Genomic DNA, 25,074 nt, shown 5'->3' with positions numbered 1-25,074 from the left:
TTTTCAGTGCCAGCAAGGTCCTGAGCTCCTCAGAGGATGAAAACAGCCAAGTTCATCAGGAAAGCCAGCTCCCCACAGCTTCTACCAGCTCCCAATGGCCTCTCTCAGCTCCCAACAGCCTGCTTCTTCTTCTCCAGGTCTGCCTCTTATGCTGCTGGCAACAGTCCTCAGGTGGGCCTCCCACACCCAGCACCACGCTCACTCAGTTCAGCTGGGGGTTAAAAGTTGACCACCAATTATCAATCTACTACAGGGTGTCTCTTGGCTGCCTAGGCTGGCTTTAGACTTGCAGTTCTCCTGCCTCAACCTCTCAAGTAGCTGGAATTATAGGCATGTAGCACTATGGCCAGATGTTAAATATTTTAAAAGATGTATTTCATGCCATTAGATAGGATATACACAAATTTAAATGATACTTAAATACCATTATTTACATATCAGATAGACAATATTACAATCCAGATATTTGATAAAACACTGGGTTTAGCGAAGCACTACTTTATAGTGGTGCTTGAATACTAATTGATACAACATCTGTGGAGGGCAGTTCGGAAATAATCTTCCAAGATTTGAAGTGCACAGGTAGAGATGGTGGCACATGCCTGTAATCCTAGTACTTGGGTGGCGCAGGCAGGAGGATTGCTGTAAGTTTGAGGCCAACTTGAGCTACATAGTGAGTTCAAAGTCATCCTGAACTAGTGAGGCTCTGTCTCAAAAAACTTTTTTCTGAAATGTGTATCTTTTTGGATGCTGCAACTTACTAAAGAGTTTCATCTATAGATATAACTGGGCAAATACAAAATGATGTGTATGTACAATGTTAGTTGTTATTGTACTTTAAAAAAATATCATAGGTAGGAAATTATATTGTCCACCAATAGTGGATCAGTATATCTCACTGACATATGTGTGTGATGAAATACTATATAGATGTCCAAAAGAAATTAAACAAAGCCACTCTATGTTCTGATAGAGAAAAATCTTTGACCTAAACTATTAGGAAAAAAGTTCCAGAATGGATGCCTGATGTGCTTGGAATTATATAAAAAGGAGAAAGCATGATGTACATTTGTGTCTGTTTGGATGTATGAAAAACTAGTAACAGTGACTTTCTGTTTGAAGAGATGTAGAGATCCATTGGGTTCTTGCTTTACCCCGGAAGGAAAAAATAGACAAGAGACAAAAGCTGGGATCAGGTGGAGGTCCTCTCTCTCAGTGGAGAAGAGGAACTACTGAAGAACAATAGAGCATGTATTTATACCCTCAGGAGGTTGGTTAGTTTTTGCCTCACTGTCCAGCAATCAGTTAACAAGCTACAACAGCTTGTTTACGTGTTTTGAGGAGCTCCTGTATTCTCAGAGCTCCTGTGTTCTTGGGCTGGCTTTGTCCTGCGCGTGTAATTACTTTCCAGCTCTGGCAGCTCCCAACAACGAGATGGGAAGAATTATCTGGATAGGTCATAGAAGTAAGGAGATTTTTCCCTCCATGCCTTTTTATTATTTTTGCTTTTTGAGCCATATGACATTTGAATATTTTTTTTAAAAGTTGGAGCTGGCCAGGGAGATAGCTCAGTGGCATAGTGCCTGGCAAGCGTGAGGTTGTGAGTTCAATTCCCGGTACCCCCGTCCCCCCAAAAAGTCAGAACTGTTCAAATAACTTGGCCTTACACACACGTATGCACGTACTTCATTATTGTGGGATTTGTGGATCATTATATAACAATGATAAATCTCTAGTCGATCTTGAAGAGGCTTTCTGCTCTGCATGCGGGAAGAGGGCTACGTAGGAGAATAAACTTTTTCCATGTAATTCCCGATAACTCACTCAGAGTAGACACAAGCAGAGGCTTGTGCTAGTCTCTGTGGTGTCAGGTGGACTGGGCTGCCTTGGGCAGCACCAAATTCCCCATCGCTTCACCTGTCCAGGCACATGCAGTGCTACATCTTGGGGGACTGTCCTAGGAAGGGTAACAACTTATAAGTCACTTCCTCCATTCCAGTCTGTTATTCTATAATTTTAAGAAAAAACTGAAGTGAATGCCATGCATTTTATCATCAGTAATACAATGTTTTTGAAAACTCCTAGAGCTGTGTGCACTTCACAGACTAGTTTGGGGATTACAGGAAACTACCGTGCTGGGAGGAGAGACAGGAAATGGTGTCCTTGGGGATGGAGCAGGCGGCGGGTGTGGAGGAGGCCCAAAGCCAAGGACATGAAGAGATTCTTGTCAAGCCAGATCTGCTTAGTAGATGAGGGTGGGCTGTGGGGCAGGTTTCAGTATTTTGCTGGCAGAAGAGAACAGAGCACAGCGCATCACTTTCCCAAATGCCATGCAGTGTGCAGATGGGGAGCAATTTTTAAGGAAATGACTAGAAATGGTTGAAATGGATTTTCAAATCATCCTTGTTTGTTTGGCTGGTGGAACACCTGGCAGCGGGTGCTTTCAGGCATTCTCATTTGAAGTCTGCTTTAGCTGGTGTTCATACCTTAGCTGTGCTCAGCATCTAATACAGTAGAAGACACTCAGTACATTTTGATGAGAATAACGCTGTCAGAATGCAATGCTTTTACAAGGAGCACTTGGAAAGATGGCGGAGGTAGTGTGGCCGATGAGCGATCAGCAGCCCTATCCCACCTTCTTTCCTTTCCCTCTCATCCCCTTCCCGGTCCTCCTTTTAAAGCTATGTCTGCAGGCGTTCTGTGAGGACGGAGTGGCTGGTAGGGAAAGGGTGCCCTGGTGGGGTTCACAGTTTTAAAAAGCTTCACAGAGTTGCGTGTATTCCTGCTGTGCTGTCAGTATGAGGGAGATGATGACGTGCTTTCCAACGCTGGGAGATGAGTTCATGGTCAGAGTGGTTAAAGTTCCCCACAGAGGCACAGTGAGGCCCTAGGTACGGTTCACGGAGGGCAGGGGTAGTGAGAGGGGGTGAGGAAAATTTTGAGGGATCGTGGAGTTATCAACAGTATAATGGTTAATTTTATGTGTTAACTTAAATATGTAATTGGCTGGACATCACGACAAGTTATTTGGTCAAACATTATTCTAAATATTTCTATGAGGGTGTTCTTTTTTGTGGTATTATTATTTAAATAGGTAAGTTTTGAGTAAAGTAGATTACTGTTCACAATCTGGGTGGACTTTATCCAATTCTGTGAAGGCTGTAATAGAACAAAGACTGACAGACCTAGAGGGAGAAGAAATTCTGCCACTTGAGGCCTTTGGCCTTGACCTGAAACATCAGCTCTTTCCTGGGTTTCTAGCTGCTGGCCCAACCTACACATTTTGGGCTTACCAGCCTCCTTAACCCTGTACACCAATTCTCTAAAAAGCTCTCTTTCTGTATATATACACACATTCTATTGACTCTGTTTCTTGAAGGACACTGACTAACACAGTAATTGTGCTCATTTTTAAAAAAAGTCATTTTAAATTATAGAGTATTTTAAGACAATGCTGCTTTACGAGGTATTTTTTGTTTATGTGTTTGTTTTTATTTTTTGAAACAGTATTTCGCTGATAGTTCAGACTGGCCTTGAATTCATTGTATAGCCCAGGCTGGCCTCACACTTGTAGAGATCCTCCTGCCTCAGCCTCCTAGTTGCTAGGATTATAAGTGTGCACCCTCACTCCTGGTTCTATGAGCTATCTCTCTGAGTTTCAATTCTTTACCTATAAAATAAGAAGGATATGGTGGAAATTGTGTCACCACTAAAATCCATCCTACCCAGCTTATGGGCACATTATGCTACATTTCCTAGGCTCCTGGCCATGTGAGTATGTTTCTAATGGGGTATGCGTAGAAGGGTGTATGGTACTTCTGGGCCTGCATCTTAAAATAGTAGGTGTCCTTTATCTTCCTCTTTTTGCCTGCGATGGAGCTTGGCCAAGATGTCTGAGGAAATGCCAGAGCTACACATCAGAAGGAACCAGACTCCCTGAATGACTGTGTGGATCAGAACTCTGCCACTAATCTAGACCAATCACTTCAACACTGTTATCTGAGTGAGAAATAAAACTATTTGCTCCCTAAGCCATTGCATGGTTAATGTTTGTTCAAGCAGCTTAGTTTTGGCCCTCACTAAGCCAGGATGATGTCAGCGACTATTTAACCTCCTTCATGGGGTTTTTGTGAGGATAGGATGAAAGGAGACGGCAAATCTCTGCATAGTACCATCTTTATTGTCCAACATGAAGCTTCCCCCAGGCCTCTGTAAAATGAGTACAGTAGACTCTGATATCCCGGGAGAAAGATGCTTCTTTGAGATAAGGAGTTGCAGAAGAGCTGGGTTTAGTGGCTCATGGCCCAGTTATTCAGAAGCCTGAGGAAGGAGGATTGTAAGCTGAAGGCCAGTCTAGGGACTTTGAAAGAGCCTGTTTGGTTGAAATATGAAATGTTCCTCAAAGACTCATGTACAGAGAACCTGATCCCCAATGTAGCCATGTTCAGAAACAAGGCCTAAATAAAGAAAATTTTTTAAAAAAGAAATAGGGTCTAGGGAAGTGACTGGATAGTGGGATACTAAGCTCTTCAGTGGGTTAACCCACTGAGGAGTTCATAGCTGAATGTGCCATTAGGAAGTGGGTCCTGTTGAGTGAGTGGGTCATGGGGCTTGGAGGTTACATCCTGTCCTTGGCCTCTTCATTTCTCGCAGGCTCTTCCTGCTATTTATAATTCCGGGCTGCCTTGCGCTTAACAGCTTTCCTTTGCCATGTCCTTCTGTCTGGGAGCTAGCCAACCATGGACTAAATCATCTGAACCTTGAGTCAAAATAAACCTTGTCCCTTTAGTTGTATATGCCAGGCATTTTGTTCCAGCAACAGAAAGGATACTAACAGAGACTCTGTTTCAAAATAAAAAGGGTTGGTAATGTAGCTCAGTGGTAGAGTGCTAGTCTAGTCTGGACTAGGTTCTACGTTTAGTGCAGTACCACAAAAAAGAACTGTAGAATAAATCTGGAAAAACTAACATTTTTACTTCTGCCAACTGTGCTCAATAATATCTAGGAACAAAGAACTAAAGTAAAGAGCAGGAAATGAGTGGCTATTGAAAGCAAATGACATGTTAGATAAACTTAATTTTATAACCACGTCACAAGCTGGTGGCAATCCCTGAAGTGCCCATGTGAGCTACAATGTATTAAATGTCATTAGTTGTCTAGACTTGGCCAGAAAACTAGTTTAGAGTGACAGGATTTATGGTTTCATATTCCTGTGAGGGCACAGAATTCACTAAACCACATTAGTTTGGTGAAAGACAAGCCTTAACTCTTGGCTGATTCTGACTTTACACAAAAACATTTCCATATCCAAAGTATAGTGAGTAATACGTCACTGTAGGAAGGCTTCATACTGTAACAACTCTATATCTGATCGATGTGAACAGACAGTTGGAAAAAAAAAAGAGGAAAGAAAATGACTGGCTGGTTTAAATGGCCAGGCCTGAGAGTTTTGTTTAATTTTTGTGGAATGAGAAAATGGAATATTCTTGTCCCTTCATATGCGCAGGGCCAGATCTGATGGGGCAGAGGAAGTGGCTTGTTATACTTCTGGAAAAAAAATATTTTCACAGTCTCATTGACACTGTTTTAATTTGGTTCTCAAAACTTAACTACTGGAAAAGGAGAACCATTAATAGTTCCCATTAGGAAAAATGATCCATTAGGAAAAGCCCCAGGAGGCCCTTTCGGATGGGAAGATCAGTGCCATGGGCTGAAATCATGCTGGGATGGAGTCTGGAATGACGAGAAAGGACATCCTGAAAACGACAATTTGCAACAGCAAGGGGAATGCACTTGGGGTTTTTTGGAAACATGTACCGGCTACTTTAAGCAGGTTCCCAAGGCCAGCTATTTTTTTTCTGACCCGGGCAGCTGCTTCTTCCAACAATGGCTTAAAAGAAAACCATCAGAAATTGTTTTGGCAGGGAAGAGGGATCATCTTAGGTGCTTAATGAAAGAAATAATCTGAGCTTGTTTGCAATAAGTAAATATTAGTGGTTTAAGGAACACTTGGGAATTTTCTTCATAGTAATAAATGTCAGAGAGAAATGTTTGTCCTTTATTATTAGACCTTAGACTAAGTTATCCAAATACAAAGCTGTCTACCCAATGAGAAAGAGAAAAATAAAGCTAAATGAAGTGAGTAATTAAACAGGGAAAGAAAAAGAAATTGAGTCTGTATTTTACATATGGCTCATGAAGTTCTCTCCGGGCTGAGGAGGAGGAGCTGTGATGAGGACTTTGTGCTGTGAGGAGCTGATGGGTGGATTTGTGACAGATAAGAGAGGTGGGGGTGAGTGTAAGCTCTCTCAGACATCCCCAGCTTCTTACTCAGCTTCTCTCCTGCTGAAAATGATGGGCTAGGGTGAGGCATTAAAACAGAACTGAGTCTTGCTGTGCTGTAGGGAGAATTACAAAGACTGGGACAAAATATGCTTTCACTTGGTTTTATTTGAGATGATTTCACATGTGTATATTTGAGTCATTGTATTAGTGTTTTCAGGGAACCAAAACCAATAGGAGATCTCTCATCTATCTGTCTGTCTCTCTGTCTGTCTGTATGTCTGTCTATCTGTCTACCTGTCTGAAGTGGCTTGGTGATTGTGGAAGCTGAGAAGTCTCAAAGATCTTCTACATTCACAAGCTAGAGGCCTCAGAGAGCTGATGGTGAAGTTCCAGTCTGAGTTGAAGTCTAAAGGCAGGAAAAAATCACGATTCCAGCTATATATCTGAATGTCCCTCCAAAGCCTCTTGCAGTCATGGAGGGTGGGCTTTTTGGAGGCAGCTGAATCTAGAGTGTGTGATTGATTCATGGTCCAATGCTTGGATTAAGGGAGTGAGTGCTATACCCGCCCTAGGGCAGGTAGCAGGCATACAATATAAGTGGCAGAGACAGGCTTATCTCATTCTCTCTCATTGCTTTTGCTGCCATGAACTGTTGCCCCTCGCCATGCCACCCTGCCTTGGAGCCAGCAAATTATGGACTGAAACCTCCACAGATTGTGAGCTAAGTAAACCTCTCCTCCCTTTAACTTTGAGTGTCAGGTGTTTTGTCTCAGTAATGAGAGGAAAGTAACCAAGACACTGACCATCAGACACAGAACTAATTCTCCTTTACTTTGCATTTTGTTCTGTTTGGGCCTTCAGCAGGTTGAAAGAAGCCCATGCACACCAGGAAGGGCAAATTGTTTGACTCAGTTTACCCATTCAAATGTTAATCTCCCAGCTGCCTGCCCCTCCAGAAATACCCTCACAGACACACCCAGAGTTATGTGTCTCCACATATCTGACCATTCAATTGCCAGCAAGATAATGCTGAAAATTAACATCACAGCTGGGCATGATGGTGTGTACCTATAATCCCAGGGCTCAGGAGGCTGAGGCAGGAGGATCAACTTGGGTTGGAGGCAAGCCTGTGCTACATAATGAATTCAAGGTAAGCCTGGAATACATAGCAAGATTACGTGGAGAAAAAAAAAGTAAAAAAAATTAACCATCATAGAAATATTATACAAATATTGAATTTAGTATAATCTTAGGAACTTGTTACATGTCCTGATGATCACATAGGACCTTCAAATCCCACCTCACCCCCTAACAAGTACTAGTATGTAAAAATAGCATCAGAAAGAAAGAGCAAATGGAGGTAGAGAGACAAAGAACTATTGTTCTCCTTGCTCTCTCCGCCTGGTGTCACTTCTTTTCGTTCCTAGAGGCAAGCATGCAGAATGATAACCAGATCCTTTTTTACTAGTAGTTTGGAAGTAGAAAGAAAATGAATGTTTCAGAAAGCACCAGGTTGTCTCTCTCTTGGTTCAGAGACTGCCGCCTGCCCTGTGCCAGACCCAGCTTGCACAAGCACCTTCTCTCTGGTATTTCTGTCTTCTGCAGTGTGTTCAGGCGGTGGCCCAGCATCGGGCCGTGCATTGTTGTGATTATTAGTTAATTGGTAACTCTTTGGAGAAAACAGTTTCACACAATCCACCAAATACTTAAACTAGTCTATGTTCTTTGAGTTAGGAATTTCAATTCTAGGGCCCTATCCTAAGAAAATAATCAGATCTTCACTACAGAATTTTTAGCTTCTTTGTTGGCGATAGTGATGGAATTTGAAGTCAAGCATTCCCATAAAAATCAAAGTTACCTGTGTAATACCATACAACTTTATTTTTAAATTTATTGTTCTGCTGCCTTCTGCTAAATTGACCTCTTACTCTTTATTTGGGGAGTTTTTAAAAAAGAAAAGTTGAAGGAATAGTACAATGAAAACCTGTCTATCTTTCACCAGATTTACCAGCTGCTAACGTTTTGCTGCATTCTTTTTATTGTCCTACGTGCATATGTGTCTGTATGTACATGCATATACATGTGGGGTCAGTACAGTGCGAAATCAGACAGTCTGTGGATGTTGACCCAACTGTGTTTATGTGGTGAGAAAAGACATTTAGTAATGACTACAGATGTTTCTGACTGCCGTGAGGGCAAGGCTGCCCGAGTACCAGACTTTGGGGGTTCACTCATCTACCTGGCCACAGGTTGTTTTCTTAGGAAAGTCTCATTTTTACTAGTAAGTATTTCTTTGTATCTACACAGAGGTGGAATTAATGTTTTACTTAGGTATAGGTCCTAGATAGATTCTTCAGTTTGCTGAACTTGATATACAATATTCTGTCATTGATAAGTCATGAGACAATGTTTTTCTTTCAGGCTTCTGCATCAGAAAGAATCATCCTTCTCTTAAACCATAAAATTTATTTTGTATCTTGACAGATGTGTGTCATGTAGCTGATATTCTTTTACTCTTTAAAAAAAGAAACTCAGATTCCTAGTTAGAGCATAGTATAGCACAGATCTAGAGCCTCTTGGCAGTCGCTATTTCATCGAATGCCCATAGCCATCAGTGGCAAACACTGTGACCCCCCTGGGCCCTTTCTCTTGGCCTGCCTGTGGGTAGACTGCAAGTTCTGGTTCCAAAAGCAAACCTTAGCCATTGGTGGGTGGGCTAACTCTAAACGGTATTGTATGCTGTCACTTACAGTGGGATTAAGCCTCCAGTTTCCCAGTGATAATAACTTTTTCAGCTTCTTTTACTTTCTTATTTTTCTATTTTGTAAGGGGTATTTACTATTTAATAAACTACTTGTATTTGTACACCATCTTCATTCAGAAGAGATAGTTCCATAATAGTTTATGGTTGAGCCTAAATCTTTTAGGCTCCATCACCCTGGCAAATGGATGACTCTTGAATGGACAGAGTTGTCTCACTGCAGCCCAAGCATGGAGTACTAACCTGTTTCCTTGTTAGGGCATCCACATGATATAGCCAAGAGCATGGAATGCCTTTTCCCCTGCAGTCTTATCTGCTTAAGAGAAACAGTAGTAGTGTTGGGCTGATCAGACCTTTCAATTATCTGTACTGCTGGAATTGAAATGATGAATTTTGGTGATATAGTATACCTTTTATATCACTTAATCCTTTTGTTCCCCGTCTGTTACAGTTTCAGTCTAAAATATCCCTCAGAGGTCTCATTAATTCAGAGGTGGGGGCGGCTAGGGATTTAGCTCAGCGGCAAAAGCGCCTGCCTGGTATGCGCAAGGTCGTGAGTTCGGTTCCCGGTACCGGAGAAAAACAAAAAAAAAAAGCTAATTTAAAAAAAAAAAATTTAATTCAGAGGTGGGGCTTTTTGAAGGTGACTGAGTCATAGGCACACTTTACTTATCAGTGGACTCATTCATTGATGAGTTCATAGCTAAAAGTGGTTGGCAGTGGTGTGTCAGGGGTGTGGCTTTTAGGGTGTATCTCCCTCCTTGGATCTTTCTTTTCTTCTCTGCTTCCTGGCTGCCATGGAGTGGGTGGCTGTCCTCCATCATGCTCTTACACTGTGCTGCTAGAGCGAACTGACCATGGACTGAATCCCTGAACCATGAACCAAAATGAACCTCACTTCCTTTATGCTATGAGTGTTGGATATTTTATTCCAGTGATGGAAAAGTGACTAATTCACCACTATAATTGACCAAATCAGCATGAGGAGCAAACCCAGAGGCTGATCAGGAGCATATAACCTGGGTTGATGCTAAGATGAGTTAGGCCAAGCAGAAGGCCTTCCAGGGAGTCTGAACCAAGAAATTCTGAAAGCACTTACCCTTTGCTGAGAGTGAAGTGATGCCAGAAGCCAGGCTCTGCGTCGAGCAAACAAAGGCATGTGAGAGAGGGTAACGGCGTGAGGGATGCAACTTACAGAAAGCAAGCCATCAGGTAATTGCAGGAAGAAGTAGAGATGTTAAGGGTCCAGCTCTCAGAAATTTTGTGCTTTCTGGGATTTCCAGTTTCTGTTCCTAGCCATGTGAGTCCTTATCTTAATTCACTACCTGTTTTGTAAATAAAGACTTACTGAAACTCAAACAAGCCCATTCATTCCTTTAAGCATTTTTTGACTGCTTTCATGTTACAAAGGCAAATTTGAATCATAGACAATGAAGTTAAAATATTACCTGGCCCTTTACAGAAAAAGTGTGCTGACTCATTGAGACTTCTGCAATATCCTACCATTGCTGACCACTGTAACTTTACGGTAAGTCTTGAAATCAAATAGTGTAAGTTCTCTAACTTTGTTCTTTTTCAAAATTGTGTGGTAGATCCTTTGGTTCATAAGCTTATGATTTGATGTTCATGCCCTTGTGCGAGATGCGTCTCCCTCAAACCTTGTTATGATGTCAGCATATTGCATGTTTAGTGTGAAAAGAAAATTGTGGGGCTATTCTGTCATTTATGTTTCCATGAGTTTTTAAGTTAGCATCTCAGTTTCTTCAAGAAATCTTCTGGAATTTTATTTGAGATTATTTTGAATGTATAGTTTCCTTTGGGGAAACTGATATCTTACCAGTATCAAGTTTTTCAACCCTCACTGAACATGGAATATCTCTCTTTATATGTAGATCATTCTTGGGCTGGGGATTTAGCTCAGTGGCACAGCGCCTGCCTGGCAAGTGCAAGGTCATGAGTTCGATTCCTGGTACGGGGAAAAAAACCAAAAAAAAAAGTAAAGCATAATAGGTGTAGTCTATGCATGCTTGAAGTATATGTAGATCATTCTTGATTTCTCACAGAAATATTTTGAAATTGCCAGCTTATGTGTCTTTTGTATATTTTGTTTAATATATTCATAAGTTCTATATACATTTATTCTATTTTTTATTTTAAAGAGAGTAAGAAATATAAAAGAACATTAAAAGGATACAGAATTTCAAAACAAGATGATAGGAAATTAACAATGGTTGTTATATTGCACATTGTTATCTTCAAAGAGTGTTATATATTTTATAATGTTTTACACTGCTTTTTGATTTTCCAGTTGTTTATTGCTGTTTTATAGAAATACAGTTAAATTTTATGTATTGATCTTATATCTTTGCCATATTTGCTAATAGGAATAGATTTAAGAAATCAATCTTTTAAGATTTTCTACATGGGTTAGTATGTCATCTGTGAATAAAGACAGTTTATTTTTTCCAATCTGGAAACTCATTTTTTTTTTCCCTGTGCCTTGTTCCTGATCTTCAGGGGAAAACTTTGCATCATTCACTATTAAGTATGATGTGGGATTTTCTAAGATGCACTTTTTCAGGTTGAGGACATTGACTTCTAGTCCTGGTTTGCTGGCAGACTTCATATGAATGGATGCTGACTTTTGTCAAACGCTTCTTCAACATCTACTGAGATGACCAGATGGTCCCTGTGCTTTCTGTCTGTCGGCAAAGAAAGATCAAGCAAGTGAAAATAATGAATGTAATGTGCAAAAGACAGGAAAATCCAAAATGCTGGGAACCTAACAGGGGCCTTGTTCAGCCCAGGTTCAGAGAAGGGCTTTTTCAGGATTTTGCTTTTGTAAATCTGTGGTGCTGGGGATCAAACCTAATGCTTCATGCATGCTAGGCAAGCACTCTACCACCGAGGTATACCGTCAGCCCGAGGAAGTAAGGCTTAAGCTGAGACCAAGGGAAAGTCGGAAAGAGCTAGGTGACAGGGAGAGGGGAAGCAGACTGGAGTCGGCTGTGAAGATTTTGAAGTCATTTTCTTAGCATGTATGGGAGGAAGCTGTCTGAACTTTTTCTTGATAACAGGACGGAGAGGTATAGATTATTTATCATTCTATGAGGAGCTGCAAGAGAATTTTTCCTTTGGAGCTAGAACTTTACCTCAGCTGTTGTTTATCTTATGGACAATGAGGATCAGGTAACCCACCTGGTTTCCCTTACTGCTTCAGGCGCTTGCAGGCTCTAAGACAGTGGTGGCAAAACTACGGCACGTGTGTTGTTCTTCTTTTAGGATAAAACATGTTCACGCGGAGTTGTTTTTTTTAAGCTAAAGCCTCAGTTTTCAGGATTAATTGGAATGTTGGCGCTTTGTAATAAAAAAATGGACTTTGGGTACTGTTTGAGCACTCCTCTGAAAGGTCCCCATCACTGCTCTGAGGCAAATCTAAGCCTCCACTTCAGTAACAGAGTAAGAACTTCTGTGGATGTATATTGTGATTTTATCCTAGTCATGGCCTTAAAAAATTTATAGTCTTCTGTGTTTCAGTTTATATTTATTGCATAAATTTCTTATATCTTATCAGCAGTTTAAATATTTGAACAAAGTAGGTTGTGAACAAAGAATAGGAAATCAATAGGAAAATATGTAAGGACATAAAAGTAGCAGCTTTGGAGAAACCACTCCTTTATGGTGGACCCTCCTGTTAGGGGACACCAGCAGGCCCTTCTGCTTCTTTATCCTCAGGACAGCTATTTGTGCTCCCCAAAGCTGCCCTCCTCGCCCTGTTAGGTTTTCCTTCCTCTTCCGGTCCCCTTATCCCGTGAGCAACTGTGTTCTCAAGGCAAGCACACAGACACTATCTTGTGATTTTTTTTTTTAAAAGGATGTGTGACTGAGAAGGAAAGATAAATGCAAAAGATAGATAGAAAGATAATTGGAGAAATAAACATGGGGAAGTATGACAGTTCCAGAGGCCTTTGCTTGTTCTGGCCCCTGACCTGCTTCCTGATTCTCTTTCAATGTGACATTTAGAGGATCCTTTTGAGTTTCTAGTCTGGATTTTCATTCCACAGTGTGACACTAAAAACTCTTTTCCCCATTAGGAAAACTTAGCCCACTTAAAGGCTCATCTTCCATATCACAGGCCCATGAGGACAACCAGGGTCAGACCATTAGGCCCTGGAGATGGTAGGTGCCTCCCATTTTAACCACCAGTAATTTATTTTTATGAAGACCACAGGACTCGGGCTGTCTACCCAGGAATTTGCATTTGCTTGCATCTTGTATCACTGCTTACAGCTTCCGGGAGTTCCCTTGCATGAAGGCCCTGTAACTTAGGTACAGATACAGGGGTGTAGTTTTTTTGCAGTGGTCCCTGTGAATTCTGCACTCAGCCTGGTGTATTAAAACAAAGCGAGGCCCTGGAGAGGGCGCTGAGGTGGGAGTGTGGGTGAGTGGGGAGGGTGATGCCTGCGTGGCTGGGGCACATGAGCTGGGCATTGGTGCATTTTTCTACAGAGGGCCTCTTGCTGCCAGTTGTTTAGAGCCTTGGGTGGAGTGGCTTCTTTTCTGAGCTCCCGTCTCTTCTGGAACTTGCTGGCCCCTTTTTTTCTAGCCTGGCTCTCCTTGCCTAACCGATCATTATAGGGCATGGTCACCTCTACCCAAACGTACCTTGTATCCCATGACTGCAGCTGAAGAAAGCAGATGGGAGCTTTCTCAGCAGTTCTTCTTCACAGAATCATTTATCCCATCTGTGGAACAATCAGTCTTTCTTGCCAGTTTGTAAATAATCATTTTGCTGTGTGACGCTTTCTATTCATTTTTCTTTGTAAAGAATTTTTTTTAACACTAGAGATTAAAACTAGGGCCTTTGCACTGAGCTGTATCCCCAGTCCTTTTAATATTTTTATTTTGAAACAGTGCTTGCTGAGTTGCCTAGGCTAGGCTTAAAGTTTCAATCCTCCTGCGTTAACCTTCCTTCCAGAGTGCTGGGGTTACGGGTGTGCGCCACCATTGCCAGTTTATGCCTTGTTTCTGTAAAAACACCAAATTCCTTTTCTTTGCTAACAAGTTCCCATCCCCTACTGTTCATTAATGACTAACATGGAAGCCAGAATGGGGCTTTGCCTCAGAAGGCCTCGTGGGTAAGACTCTCAGTGTCTGAGTATATTACAGTACACACCATGAAGCCCTTTCTAAATATTTGTTGAATATTTGAATCACTACGAAGGAGAAATGTGCCTTGGACTGGCAGCGTCTGGAACCGGAGGGGAGGTCCCCTGGGGCAGTGCAGTGCTGGGTGAGTCTTCCGGGAGTGCCCGGTGCCACCTTTGTGTTCCAGTGAAATCTGCTTAAATTCTCAGGGGTGTTTTATGAACAAAGAGAGGTAAGACACTAGATCCCTGGGTATGTTTTCTGAGAAATCCAAAGAGCCAGGATACTTCCTTTATTTAGGCTGCTGCTGTATTTAAGAAGGAATGACAAACAGGGCTGTAAAATGGCCATTTAGCAGACAAATACTTTCACACATACAACACAGTGTGTGTACAGTATCACCTGACAGTAATGCCAGATGCAGAAGTGTGGGACAGTGAAGCCAGGCCAGATCTACCCACTTCTGCTCTCTTTGTTCACCCTCCAGCCCTCACCTCCTGGAGCTGTCATCACCGTGACAGACTCTGAAGGAAGGAAATGCAGAATTTGGCAAGCTTGGTTGCCAGGAAACCACATTATATGTATAATGCCCTCTCCTCTCCCCTCTGCTCCGCTCTTCTCCCCAGCAGATTATGTTCTTATTTTTTGAACGTGTACAACGTTAACATGGTTTAACATCAAAAAGTACAGAAAACATGAAACAAAAAGATTCTTGCCACCTATCCTCCGCACACAGTTCCTGTCCTCTTTAACAAGTAACCACTGCTATTTCTCCTTCCTCCTCCTCCTCTTCCTTCTTCTTCTTTTTTTTTTCTTTTTGTTGAGACAGGCTCTCACTATGTAGCTCAAGCTGGCCTTGCGCTCCTGGCAATCCTCTTGCCTCAGCTTCTCGAGTGCTGGGATTACAGTCATGTACCACACGCCTGGCTATTTCTTCTTTATCCTTAATATTTTAAAAGCATAAGTATGCCATATGGACATATTTTATTCCCCCGGTAGCTTTATGTACACACACATATATGGGCTGTGTACTTAAAGTTTCATGCATAATTTTTCTCATATTGATTTATGAAGATCTTCTTAGCTGGTATGGTGGCACATGCCTGTAGTCCCAGCACTTGGGAAGCTGAGACAGGAAGATCACAAATTTGAAGCCATCCTGAACTACCTAACAGGATCCTGTCTCAAAAACACCAACCAGGGGCAGGGGATGTAGCTTAGTGGCACAGCACTTGCAAGGAAGCATGAGGCTCTGAGTTTGATTCCCAGCACCCCAAAAAACAAAACCAACCAGCCAGCCAACCAACCAAACAAAAACAGGAAAATAAAACAGCAACAACAACAGAAACTTCTTGTTAGCCAGGCACAATGGCTGTAAACCCAGCTACTCGGAGGCTGAGGTAGGAGTATTACAAGTTTGAGGCCGTCTAGACAAGTTAGTAAGACCTTTTCTCAAAATAAAGCAGTAAAAGGGTAGGGATGTGTCGCAGTGGTAGAGCACTTCCCCAGCACATGTGAGGCCCTAGTTTCAGCACACAGTATCATAAAAAACAAGAAAAACTCCTGTATTCTTTTCTTTTTCAGCTAAAGCATATTCTACTGTATGAATTTACCACAACTGGTAAAAATCAGTTCCCTGTTGATAGACATTTAGGTTGTTTACTATCTTTGTCTACTGTAGACAGTGTCTCATTAATAACCCCTGCACAATTTGTTCTGGTGCTGGAGTTTAACTCAGGACCTCATGCCTGCTAGCCACGCACTCTACAACTGAGCTACACCCCTAGCCCTCAATCTTGTAAGAGTTTCGAATTTTGTGCCGCAATTAGAAAGACCTAATCTGTGGATGGACACAAAAATACAAAAAATTTTTCCATGTTCTAGTCTAACATTTCTACAAATTAATTTTATAGTAAACTTATCTATAATTTACCCTGGGTAAATGGGCTTCCAGAGGCCATCCAGTTGCCTGATAATATGAGCTGACCAGGTTTTTTTTCTCTTAAGCATGACCTAGTGGAGGATACTTTCCTATTACTGTGGCGAGCTCATTTCTGAGCAATATAGGACTTAACCAAGCACAGCGCCAGAGCGATTCCCCTTATTTGCTGTGGCAGCAGCAGGGAGGCCTCTCCCTGCACTCACCATCCCGCTCAGAGCCAGTTTCCTGCCAGAGATGTGCTCGCAGGGGACCCCAGTTGTTGGTCATCCGTCCTCACCCTGCTCATCCTCCAGCTTCATGAATCGGGAGTGCAGCGGCTCAGAACCACTGCACTCAGGGGTGGAATTAGACTTTAGGCCTGAATAAATAATTAGAAACTGGCTGCTGAGAGAATGTCCCCGATGATTGCTTGCTCTGGAATTTTTCTGGGTGGCACACAGAGTTTTATTACCCAATTAAAATACAGCAGATTAAGTAGTGCAAAAGGAAGATGGAGTGGGCAATAAATCTGCTGTGGAATGGGCTGTGGAAGGCCCAAGCCGAAAGGCATGAATTTATGGTTCAGAGAGAATTGAGAAAAAGAATAATCTAGTTTCGCCAAGAGGAATCACTAGCCAAGTATTTTCTTCGAGGGAGACGGCATGTTTGCCGGAAGGAGCAGGAGTGAGGCTGGAGTCAGGAGGCGTCGGCAATGGGAAAAGAACTACTATGTTTGTCTTGTTTTCGGTAAAAGCCCCGGATGAAGGGAAGTGGGGGGTGAGGGGAGGTAGCCCAAGGTGACAGGAAGACGCTCTCCTGGGGAGGTGGGAGCCTTTTGTGACTCCTGACACCGAAGGAGATGTTGGGGAGTTTGGTGGGGCCCACTGCTACAAAATCTGAAAGATAATTCGTGCAGGCTCTTCTTGGAGAGAATTTTCTTTTTCCTGGTACTCGGGAATCAGACTCAGGACCTTGTGCTTGCCAGGCAGGCGCTGTTCCACTGAGCTAAATCCCTGGCCCTCAGGCGAGTTCTGAACCAGCAAGGGAATAGGAAGAGGCAGGTGGTCTTATTGATTACACCATGAAACACACACTTACGTATTACTTTCCTAGAGCAGCTGTTACCAAGGGCCACAACTCGGAGGTGGCAGTAACTAACATTTATTGTCTCACAGTTTTGGAGACTGAAATCTGTGATCAAAGTGTCATTGGCAGAGTTGATTCCTTCTGAGTACTGTGAGGGAAACATCAGTTGTAGGCCCCTCTCTGCTTGTGGGTGGTCATCTCCGTGCATGTCCATCATCTTCCTCTGAGTCTAAATATATCATATGAATAAGAACACCAGTTGTACTGGACTTGGGACTTGGACGCACCCTCATGACCTCATTTTAGCTTAAGTACCCCTTAAAGACCCTATTTCTAAGTATGGTTACTTTCTCAGGTTGAGCAGGTTACGACTTCAACATATGAATTGGTGGGGCATAATTCAACCTATATTACCATCTTGAAAAATAGTGCTTTTCCTGTTTATGGACATCTCTATAACCAGCCAACCCCAGAGCATATTGATTCATTTCTTTCATAGTTCTCATGGAGTGAACTTTCAGTGCTGAATTTCACCTTGCTGGTGAAATTCTGTAACTGCAGAATTAAGTGTATTTCGTCCTGAAACTCAGCAAAGGGGTTAAATGTGAGCTCTTCTTGGGAGGGTAAGGAGGTGACTATTTCATCTCAAAAAAGACAAAGAAACTCCTGAGCTCCCCTTTCCACCTTGCCTAGGGCTGCCAGATACTGCGTCTGAGGCCAGTTCCTCTGGCATTCACACTTTATGAAAAGAATCTGTAAAGTATGTCCATGTATGAGTTTATCACATACATCCAAGATTTTTGCTGAAACCAGCTGGTTGTCCTCATCTGGCCTGGAACCTTGAGCCTGCTGCATTTCTAATCACTGAACAGAATGGAGCACAGGCACTGTAGGAGTTGTCTTTGAATTGTGTCAACATTAATGTCCTTGCTTTTGGCCTGCAGCAAAGCAGGTTAATAATGAAGATTGAAAAAAAATAAAGATAAAGATCAGTGTGCCAGACACCAGGTGTCCTGAGCTCTCCTCTGAGCTGATCAGCCAACAGCGATAAGACCAGCTCCTTGCAGCCCCACTCACAGTGGATGCTCAGGTTGGTCTTAGAAGCCATCCTTGATTGCTTGTTGAAATAACCAGTTCCGTTCATTCATTCGTTCATTCAGCAAACACCTATTGAGCAGCTACTCTGTGCCAGTTACACCTCCGAGTCAGGTGAGCAGCCCCCGACAGACACTGAATCGGTGACATCAGAGGTGCTCATAAGTTACATGAATGTGAACTGTTTTACAAGTTCTCACATAACAGTTTTAGGTTTCCTCCACCTTCATCTTGGACTTCCCAGCCTCCAGAACTGTGATAGATAAATGTCTATTGTTTACAACTCACCTGGTTAATGATAGTTTTGTTTTTAGCAGCCCGAATAGATTTAAGACAGCCTGTTTCGCTGCTGCGTGCCCACCAGCCTGCCTGCTTCAGAGTGGCAGAGTTGGGCCTATCTTGTTTACAATCGTTTCCTTAGACCCCAGTGGGCTCAGGAATAGGAGGCCCTAGTGAGTGGGTGGATGGATAGATAGATGGATGAATGAGTCTTTCATTAACAGAAAATATGTTATCCATTGCTCATCAGTAATTTCTTCCCCCAGTACTGTGAATCTGGGACCTCATACAGTGCTCTACCACTGAGTTACATTCCCAGCCATTTTTATTTTATTTTGAGACAGGGTCTAAATTGCTGCAACCAGGCTGGAAGTGGCAATCCTCCTGCCTCAGCCTCTTGAGTAGCTGGGAATGCATAGACCACTGTGACAGGCTTATATCTAAAAATAGTTAAAGTGTTACAGGATTACTACTGAGAGTGGTCTTTTTTCCTTTCATTTTTCTCTCTTTCTTTCTTTTGTCTTTTTTGAGATAGGGTTTCACTATACTTTCAGGCTGGCCTTGAACTCACTATGTAGCCCAGACTGACCTCAAACTCGCAGTGATCCTCCTACCTCAGACACCAGATCTTAGCTTGTTCTTTCTTATTCATTTCTATTAAAGCTCACTTTAGTAGGGAATTTTGCAGGTGCTGTAGCACTTGCCTGTAATCTTAGTGAACCTGGAGGCCGAGGCAGGAAGACTGCAAGTTGGAGCCCAATCTAGGCAACCTAATGACTTACTAGAACCTGTGTCAAAATAATAAAAAAGGGCTGGGGAGGTAGCTGAATGCAAAGGCCTGAGTTTGATCCCCAGTACCAAAACAATAACAAAAAAAGGGGAATTTTTTTCAAATGAAACCATATCTTTTCTTTAACTTTTGCAGTGCTAGGGATTAAACCCAGGGCCTCAACCATGGTAGGTAAACACTCTGCCACTGAGCTACACCCTGAGTCCATATCATTAATTTTATAGTGAGAACCAAATAATATCTGCAGGTCTGGGGATGTGGCTTGGTGGTAGAGCTCTTGCCTTGCATGGACAAGGCCCTGGGTTTGATCCTCAGCACGCTCCCCCTGCAAAAAAAAACGAAAGAAGAAAACAAAAATAAGATCTGCATCACAGCTGGGCGTGGTGGTGCATGCCTGTAATCCCAGCACTCGGGAGGCTGAATTACATTGATTGCCTTGAATTGGAGGCCAGCCTGGACTACCTAAGGAGTTCAAGACCAGCCTGAACTACATAGCGAGACCCTGTCTCAAACAAAACAAAACAAAACAACAACCAAAAAAAGATCTGCATCACAGTAACATTCCTTAGACTTATTTTTTGGAAAAAATATTGTATAAAACTAGGGCTACCTTACTCTCCGATCTAAAGACATATATAAGGTCTTTTCAAAAGGAAGGTAATTTTTGTGTTCATTTTATTTAAAGTGATTGTATTTTCCTGTTATGAATATTATATAAATTCCTTTAGAAAAAGGAAAATACTTAGATATATTTCTTCCAACAATTTTCCATGTCCAAATTTTGTTTTGTTTATAACCATGCTCATTTTAAATAAAATTCTTAAGTGTATAAAGAGGAAAAGCCTGGCAACCAGTCTGATCATTCTCTAAAATTGTCTTCTAAAGATTTTCAACAATTTATCCAAGTAAGAAAGGCAATATAATTAAACGAGCACAGCAATTGGGTCGATTCATGGTGATTAAAAATCCCACACACAGTGAAAATAAAGCCTAAAGTGATACTCAACAAATAGGACATAAACTTGGGCAGTTATGGCTGATACAAAGGGGTGAGGAAGAAACTAGAAGCCCCTTTGGGCTTTTTAACTGTGTCAAAGCCAAGAGCCATCCTGGGTAATCTGTGAGGATCAGCAAGATCCCCAGGCAATAAAGGGAAGCATCCAGAAAACAAAGGTGGAGTTAATGGTTTCTTTGCATCAAATTAATTTATGAAATTGAATTAAAATATATCCCTGAGACTGGCAGCATTTATCTCTGAGTCAGCAGGAAATCGGCAAGCCAAAAGTGAAAGTTGTTTCCCAAATTAAGTCATTTGTCAGGGAAAACAGACTATGTTATAAATTTGATTGGTTCCATATAGTACCTTCTTTTGTCAATTGATATTAAAAAAAAAAAAAAAACAAAAAAAAAACCAAAAACCCCCAGGTAAGTGGATAGCAGCAAATCTGAAAAAAGAAAATTCTGATTTGGTGTTAATAATCTTTGGAGTCCCCCAAATAGACTTTATTGGGACCCATCTACACAAGGATGTTTCTTTAAACGTTCAGCAGTCCCCACCTACTCTGCCTTACCCTCAGCCTCACTTTGGGGAATTCAAGTGGGGTCTAGCATGGGTACAGAGGTGACACTAATGGCCTGTGGTGAGGATATGAGGGTGTTGTCTCAATGTTCCACCCCCTTCCATCCCCACCAGATTGGCCATTATCACATGGGGGCTTCACGCGTGTGAGCTTGTGGGTCAGAACTTGGGGGAGATTCTCCAGACTCCCCAGCTGCACCATCATTGCTCATCTCTCTTCTGCCAGGTAACTTGCCATTCCCCTTGTGATGGAGTACACACTCTGGTCACCTCCTAACTTAATGCCCACAATCATCATGACAATAGTGTTCATAAAAGCCAACCTTTCTCCCAACAAAGATGCACCCTTACATAACCACAACACAACCATCAAAGTCAGGAAGTTGACACAGATAGCTTGTGTTGGAAGGAAAATTTTTCCTCTCCCATCTCGGGTTCCTGTGGTAGGGCCTGTGAATTAACAATAGACAGATTAACAAGAGAAAAGTTTGTGTGGGTAGATGGGACCTTTCAAGGGAAGAGACTGCCAACTCTGGAGGAGGTAAGGAGAGTGCTGTTTAGAGCTTCAAAGGATGGAAGGATTGGAGGGGGCTTGCTCCCAGTCTTTTGGAATGTCCAGTGCCCAAGGTCAAGTCTCCCTGATTGGGGACCTGAGAAGGAGAGATGAGATGAGAGAGTGGCCTCGTAAAGCTGTGATAAGGGAAGGCCAGATCCCATTTCCTTCTGCATGTTCTTTTCTGATCTGCATTGTCCAGTGCGAGGCAAAATCAGTGGCTTAATATGAAAAACACTGGTCAGCGCATTCAAAACAAGAGCCGTAAAGCGTGACACACCTTAGGCACCAGGCTCTGAGGTCCCTTAGAATCAGCAACATCCCCAGACAACACCCTTCTGTGCATCCTCACTATACTTCAAAACATCTATGACTGCTGCTGCTGCTCTAGCACTTGAATTGGGAAAATAAGCAGAAAAATTTCCCACATGTCGTTCTCTCCCATGGAACTTTTGGAGTTATGACTGTAAAATTTTCCATTAGTTAAAACAAATGAAATGATGTCCGTTGAGAGATATATACATTCTAGGAAGCTTGAGAAAAACAAAAGGGAGCAGGTGTGGTGGTGTACACCCATGATCCCAGCGATTTGGGAGACTGAGGCAGGAGGGTCACAAGTTTGAAACCTGCCTGGGCACCTTCTCGAGATCCTATCTCAAAATAAAAAATAAGAAGGGCCAGGGCTCTAGCTCAGTGGTAGAATGTCCTGGGTTCAATTTCTAGCCCCTCTAGGGGTGGTGTGGGGGGTGGGGAGGCGTTGTTTCTGTTACCAGCCACTCGGGTTCCTTTGCTCACCATGGATTTATTCAAAGCATGGAGGACATGGAAGGACCTCATTCCCCAAATCACCATCTTACCCTGCATAGGTGTTATAGGGTCTTTTGTAGAAAGGAACAGGGTGGGGCGGGAATACAGTGAGATAATGAACTGCCCAAGCTGTTTTATCCCTTCCCGAACCCGGAGGTCTCCGCCCTTCACTGTGGGAATGAAATTGGACATTGACCTGCTGGTGCCAGCGCCTGTATTTTCTGTCCATTCCTTTGAGCTGAGGGGAGATGGGGGCGGCGTAAGCTTTAGGCCTGAGGAAGTTTAGAGAAGTCACTTATTTTGAAAGGAAAAACATCTAATTTTTAAAGTTCCATCTTGCTGTGCCAGTTACAACTTTTATAAAGAGGTTAAGTGTACGGCATCTCAGGATGAATGCTTCAATGAAGGCTGTAGGCCACTACTGCATTACAGCAGAATATGCCACCCCCAAATATACCACTTTGGCATCAGGATTGTTTTGCGCTGAAGGCAACTGAGAAAGATGTAAATCTAAAAAAAGCTCTTTTTTCTCCCTCTTTTATTAGCCCTCCCCAACACTGGGGATTGAACTCAGGGTTTTCTCACTGGGCTGCATCCCCAGTCCTTCTTTATTTTGAGAGGAGTGCAAGTTGCAAAATTGCCTATGCTGAGCTCGAACTTGAGACCCTTCTGCTTCAGCCTCCCCGAGTGCTGGGACTATAGGCAGGTCTGCCGTGCCTCACCACACCTGACTGTCTTCCTTCTATTTGTCTGAAGCAGTACATAAATTCAGAAAGGTATCCTCCCTCTGCTCTGTCCCAGGAAACACAAACGTTAATCACCAGAGACAACTGTGGACCCTTATTAGCCCGGAGAAGGCACCAGAGGAATCTACATAACAGACCTTACTAACTAGTCCTTATTTTCCATTACTGTCATTCCTGCCACTCTCTATATGCATCATCCCACATTTGCTATTCTAGAAGCTCAGAGTCCCTTTTCTCTGTTTTGTTCCTTTCCATGAATATTTTTGCTTTGTTAATGTGTGTGTGAGCCCAAGTTCTAATGACCCCTTTGGGTTCCTCAGCTTGTACGTACATGGGTATTCGTGTGTGTGCGTATGCGTATGCGTATGTGTATAAACTTGTTTGTTTTTCTCTTAATAATTAGTTTTGTGCTAGCCTAATTTATAGGACCAGCTGGAGAACCTAGGAGAGTAGAGGGAAAGGATTGTTTTTCCTCACCTGTACCACAAAGAACACCAAGTTTACTCGGCCACAAGATAGTAGGTGTGTGGAGAGGACCAGTCTGGCTACCTCATTTAGTACCTATATGGGATTAGTCAGATCCCTACCTTTGCCGACCCTGGTTTCTCTGCTGTGAAATGTTTGTTAGGGGTGCAGAAGAGCAGAACAAGAATTGAATAAGAGTCTAGGTTATATAATAGAAACAAGTCTGAACCGCAGTGGTGTCAGCAGCTTAGCACAACCAAAATTGCTGTAAATGTGGGCCAATAAAGGTTTCTTTCTGGAGACCCTGGAACACAGTTATGTCTTCTTGGGATACAGCCTTATGTGGTATCCAAGATTTTATTTTTTCAATACTGGGATTTGAATCCAGAGCCTCAGGCATGCTGGATACATGTTCAGGCTCTGAGCTACATGCCCAGCCCTTTTTATTTTATCTAGAGAAAGTATCTTGCTAAGTAGTCCAGGTTGGCTTTGAATTGGCTGTGTAGCTCAGGCTGGTCTTGAACTTGCAACCTTCCTGCTTCAGTCTTACAAGTTTTGGGATGTGCCACCATACCTGGTTTGCATGATATATTTTTAGTGTTAGGATCTGGCAGTGGTTTATGTCACTTCCCTATTTACCCTCCATGATTAGCTTTTAAATGACCCTCCTTGATTAGTGGCTAGCACTAATCATGTTGTTACTGAGGTCCTGGGATGCTATGGGTTCCCTCTAGAGGTTCTTTCCAGGTTCTTGTCTTAAACAAAGAGAATTGGTCAAGACAAGGGCAACAAGTAGCAAGTTTTTACATTTATGAAAGATAGAAAAAGATGCATGCTCTGCAAGAGTGAGTGTGGGCCAATTAAAGGTAGAAAAGAAGAGTACTCCGAAGAGGGAAGAGCAGGGCACTGAGAAAGAAAAAGCACAGTGGCCATGAAGTTAATGGCTGCTGTCTTTTGAATCTCTATTCTGATATCAGATAGAGGCCGTCCTACCCAGAACCTGCTTGATTTCATGCCAGGAGAGCTAAGATAGCACTTCCTGACTGGTACCTAGGGCAGAGGTTGGAAACATTTTTCTCTGCTCGTGTCCTGGAACTCTATGATTGACAGGTCACATTCACTTGTCCAGCCAGCTGGCTATGCCCTAATCTTCTGCCTCAACTGGCCCCAGTAAAGCTACAAGATAAGCTAGAAAATGTAGCTTCCTACATGTCCAGTAAGAGAAAAAAATTGGCTAAAAGTGGTATTGTCCCTATTTATGTCTTACATGCAGATAAACGCATTTTATAAAACATTTTCTGTAGCTTTCTCTGGTAATAATGCTTGTAAATGACCAAGACAGAAAAGGAAGCTAGTAGGCAGTGGGTATACATGAGCCTCTGAATAATGGGAAATAATTATCCTTTTTAGTTAGACACAGAAAAGAGGCTGGAGGGATGGAAGATGGAGGATGAAGAAGTAGGAATTAGAATGATAAAATGTTGTAGGGGGAAAAAATAACTTTGCCTTTATTCTCTTAAGTACTAGGCCTAAAATTTAAGTTGACAAAGGACAGATTA

The 25,074-nt window shown here is 42.4% G+C and overlaps 1 pseudogene; it reads right to left on the bottom strand.

Annotated features, from left to right (window-relative positions):
* Nucleotides 1–16,403, bottom strand: part of LOC102022575 — a 52,811-nt pseudogene extending 36,408 nt beyond the window's left edge.
* Between the last annotated feature and the right edge of the window lie 8,671 nt (nucleotides 16,404–25,074).

Source organism: Chinchilla lanigera, unplaced genomic scaffold (genome assembly GCF_000276665.1).
Source record: "Chinchilla lanigera isolate Chin_1 unplaced genomic scaffold, ChiLan1.0 scaffold00010, whole genome shotgun sequence".
In the NCBI taxonomy this organism is placed as follows: domain Eukaryota; kingdom Metazoa; phylum Chordata; class Mammalia; order Rodentia; family Chinchillidae; genus Chinchilla; species Chinchilla lanigera.
The sequence above is the reverse complement of the archived record's forward strand: the minus strand, read 5'-3'. Positions and strand labels throughout refer to the sequence as shown.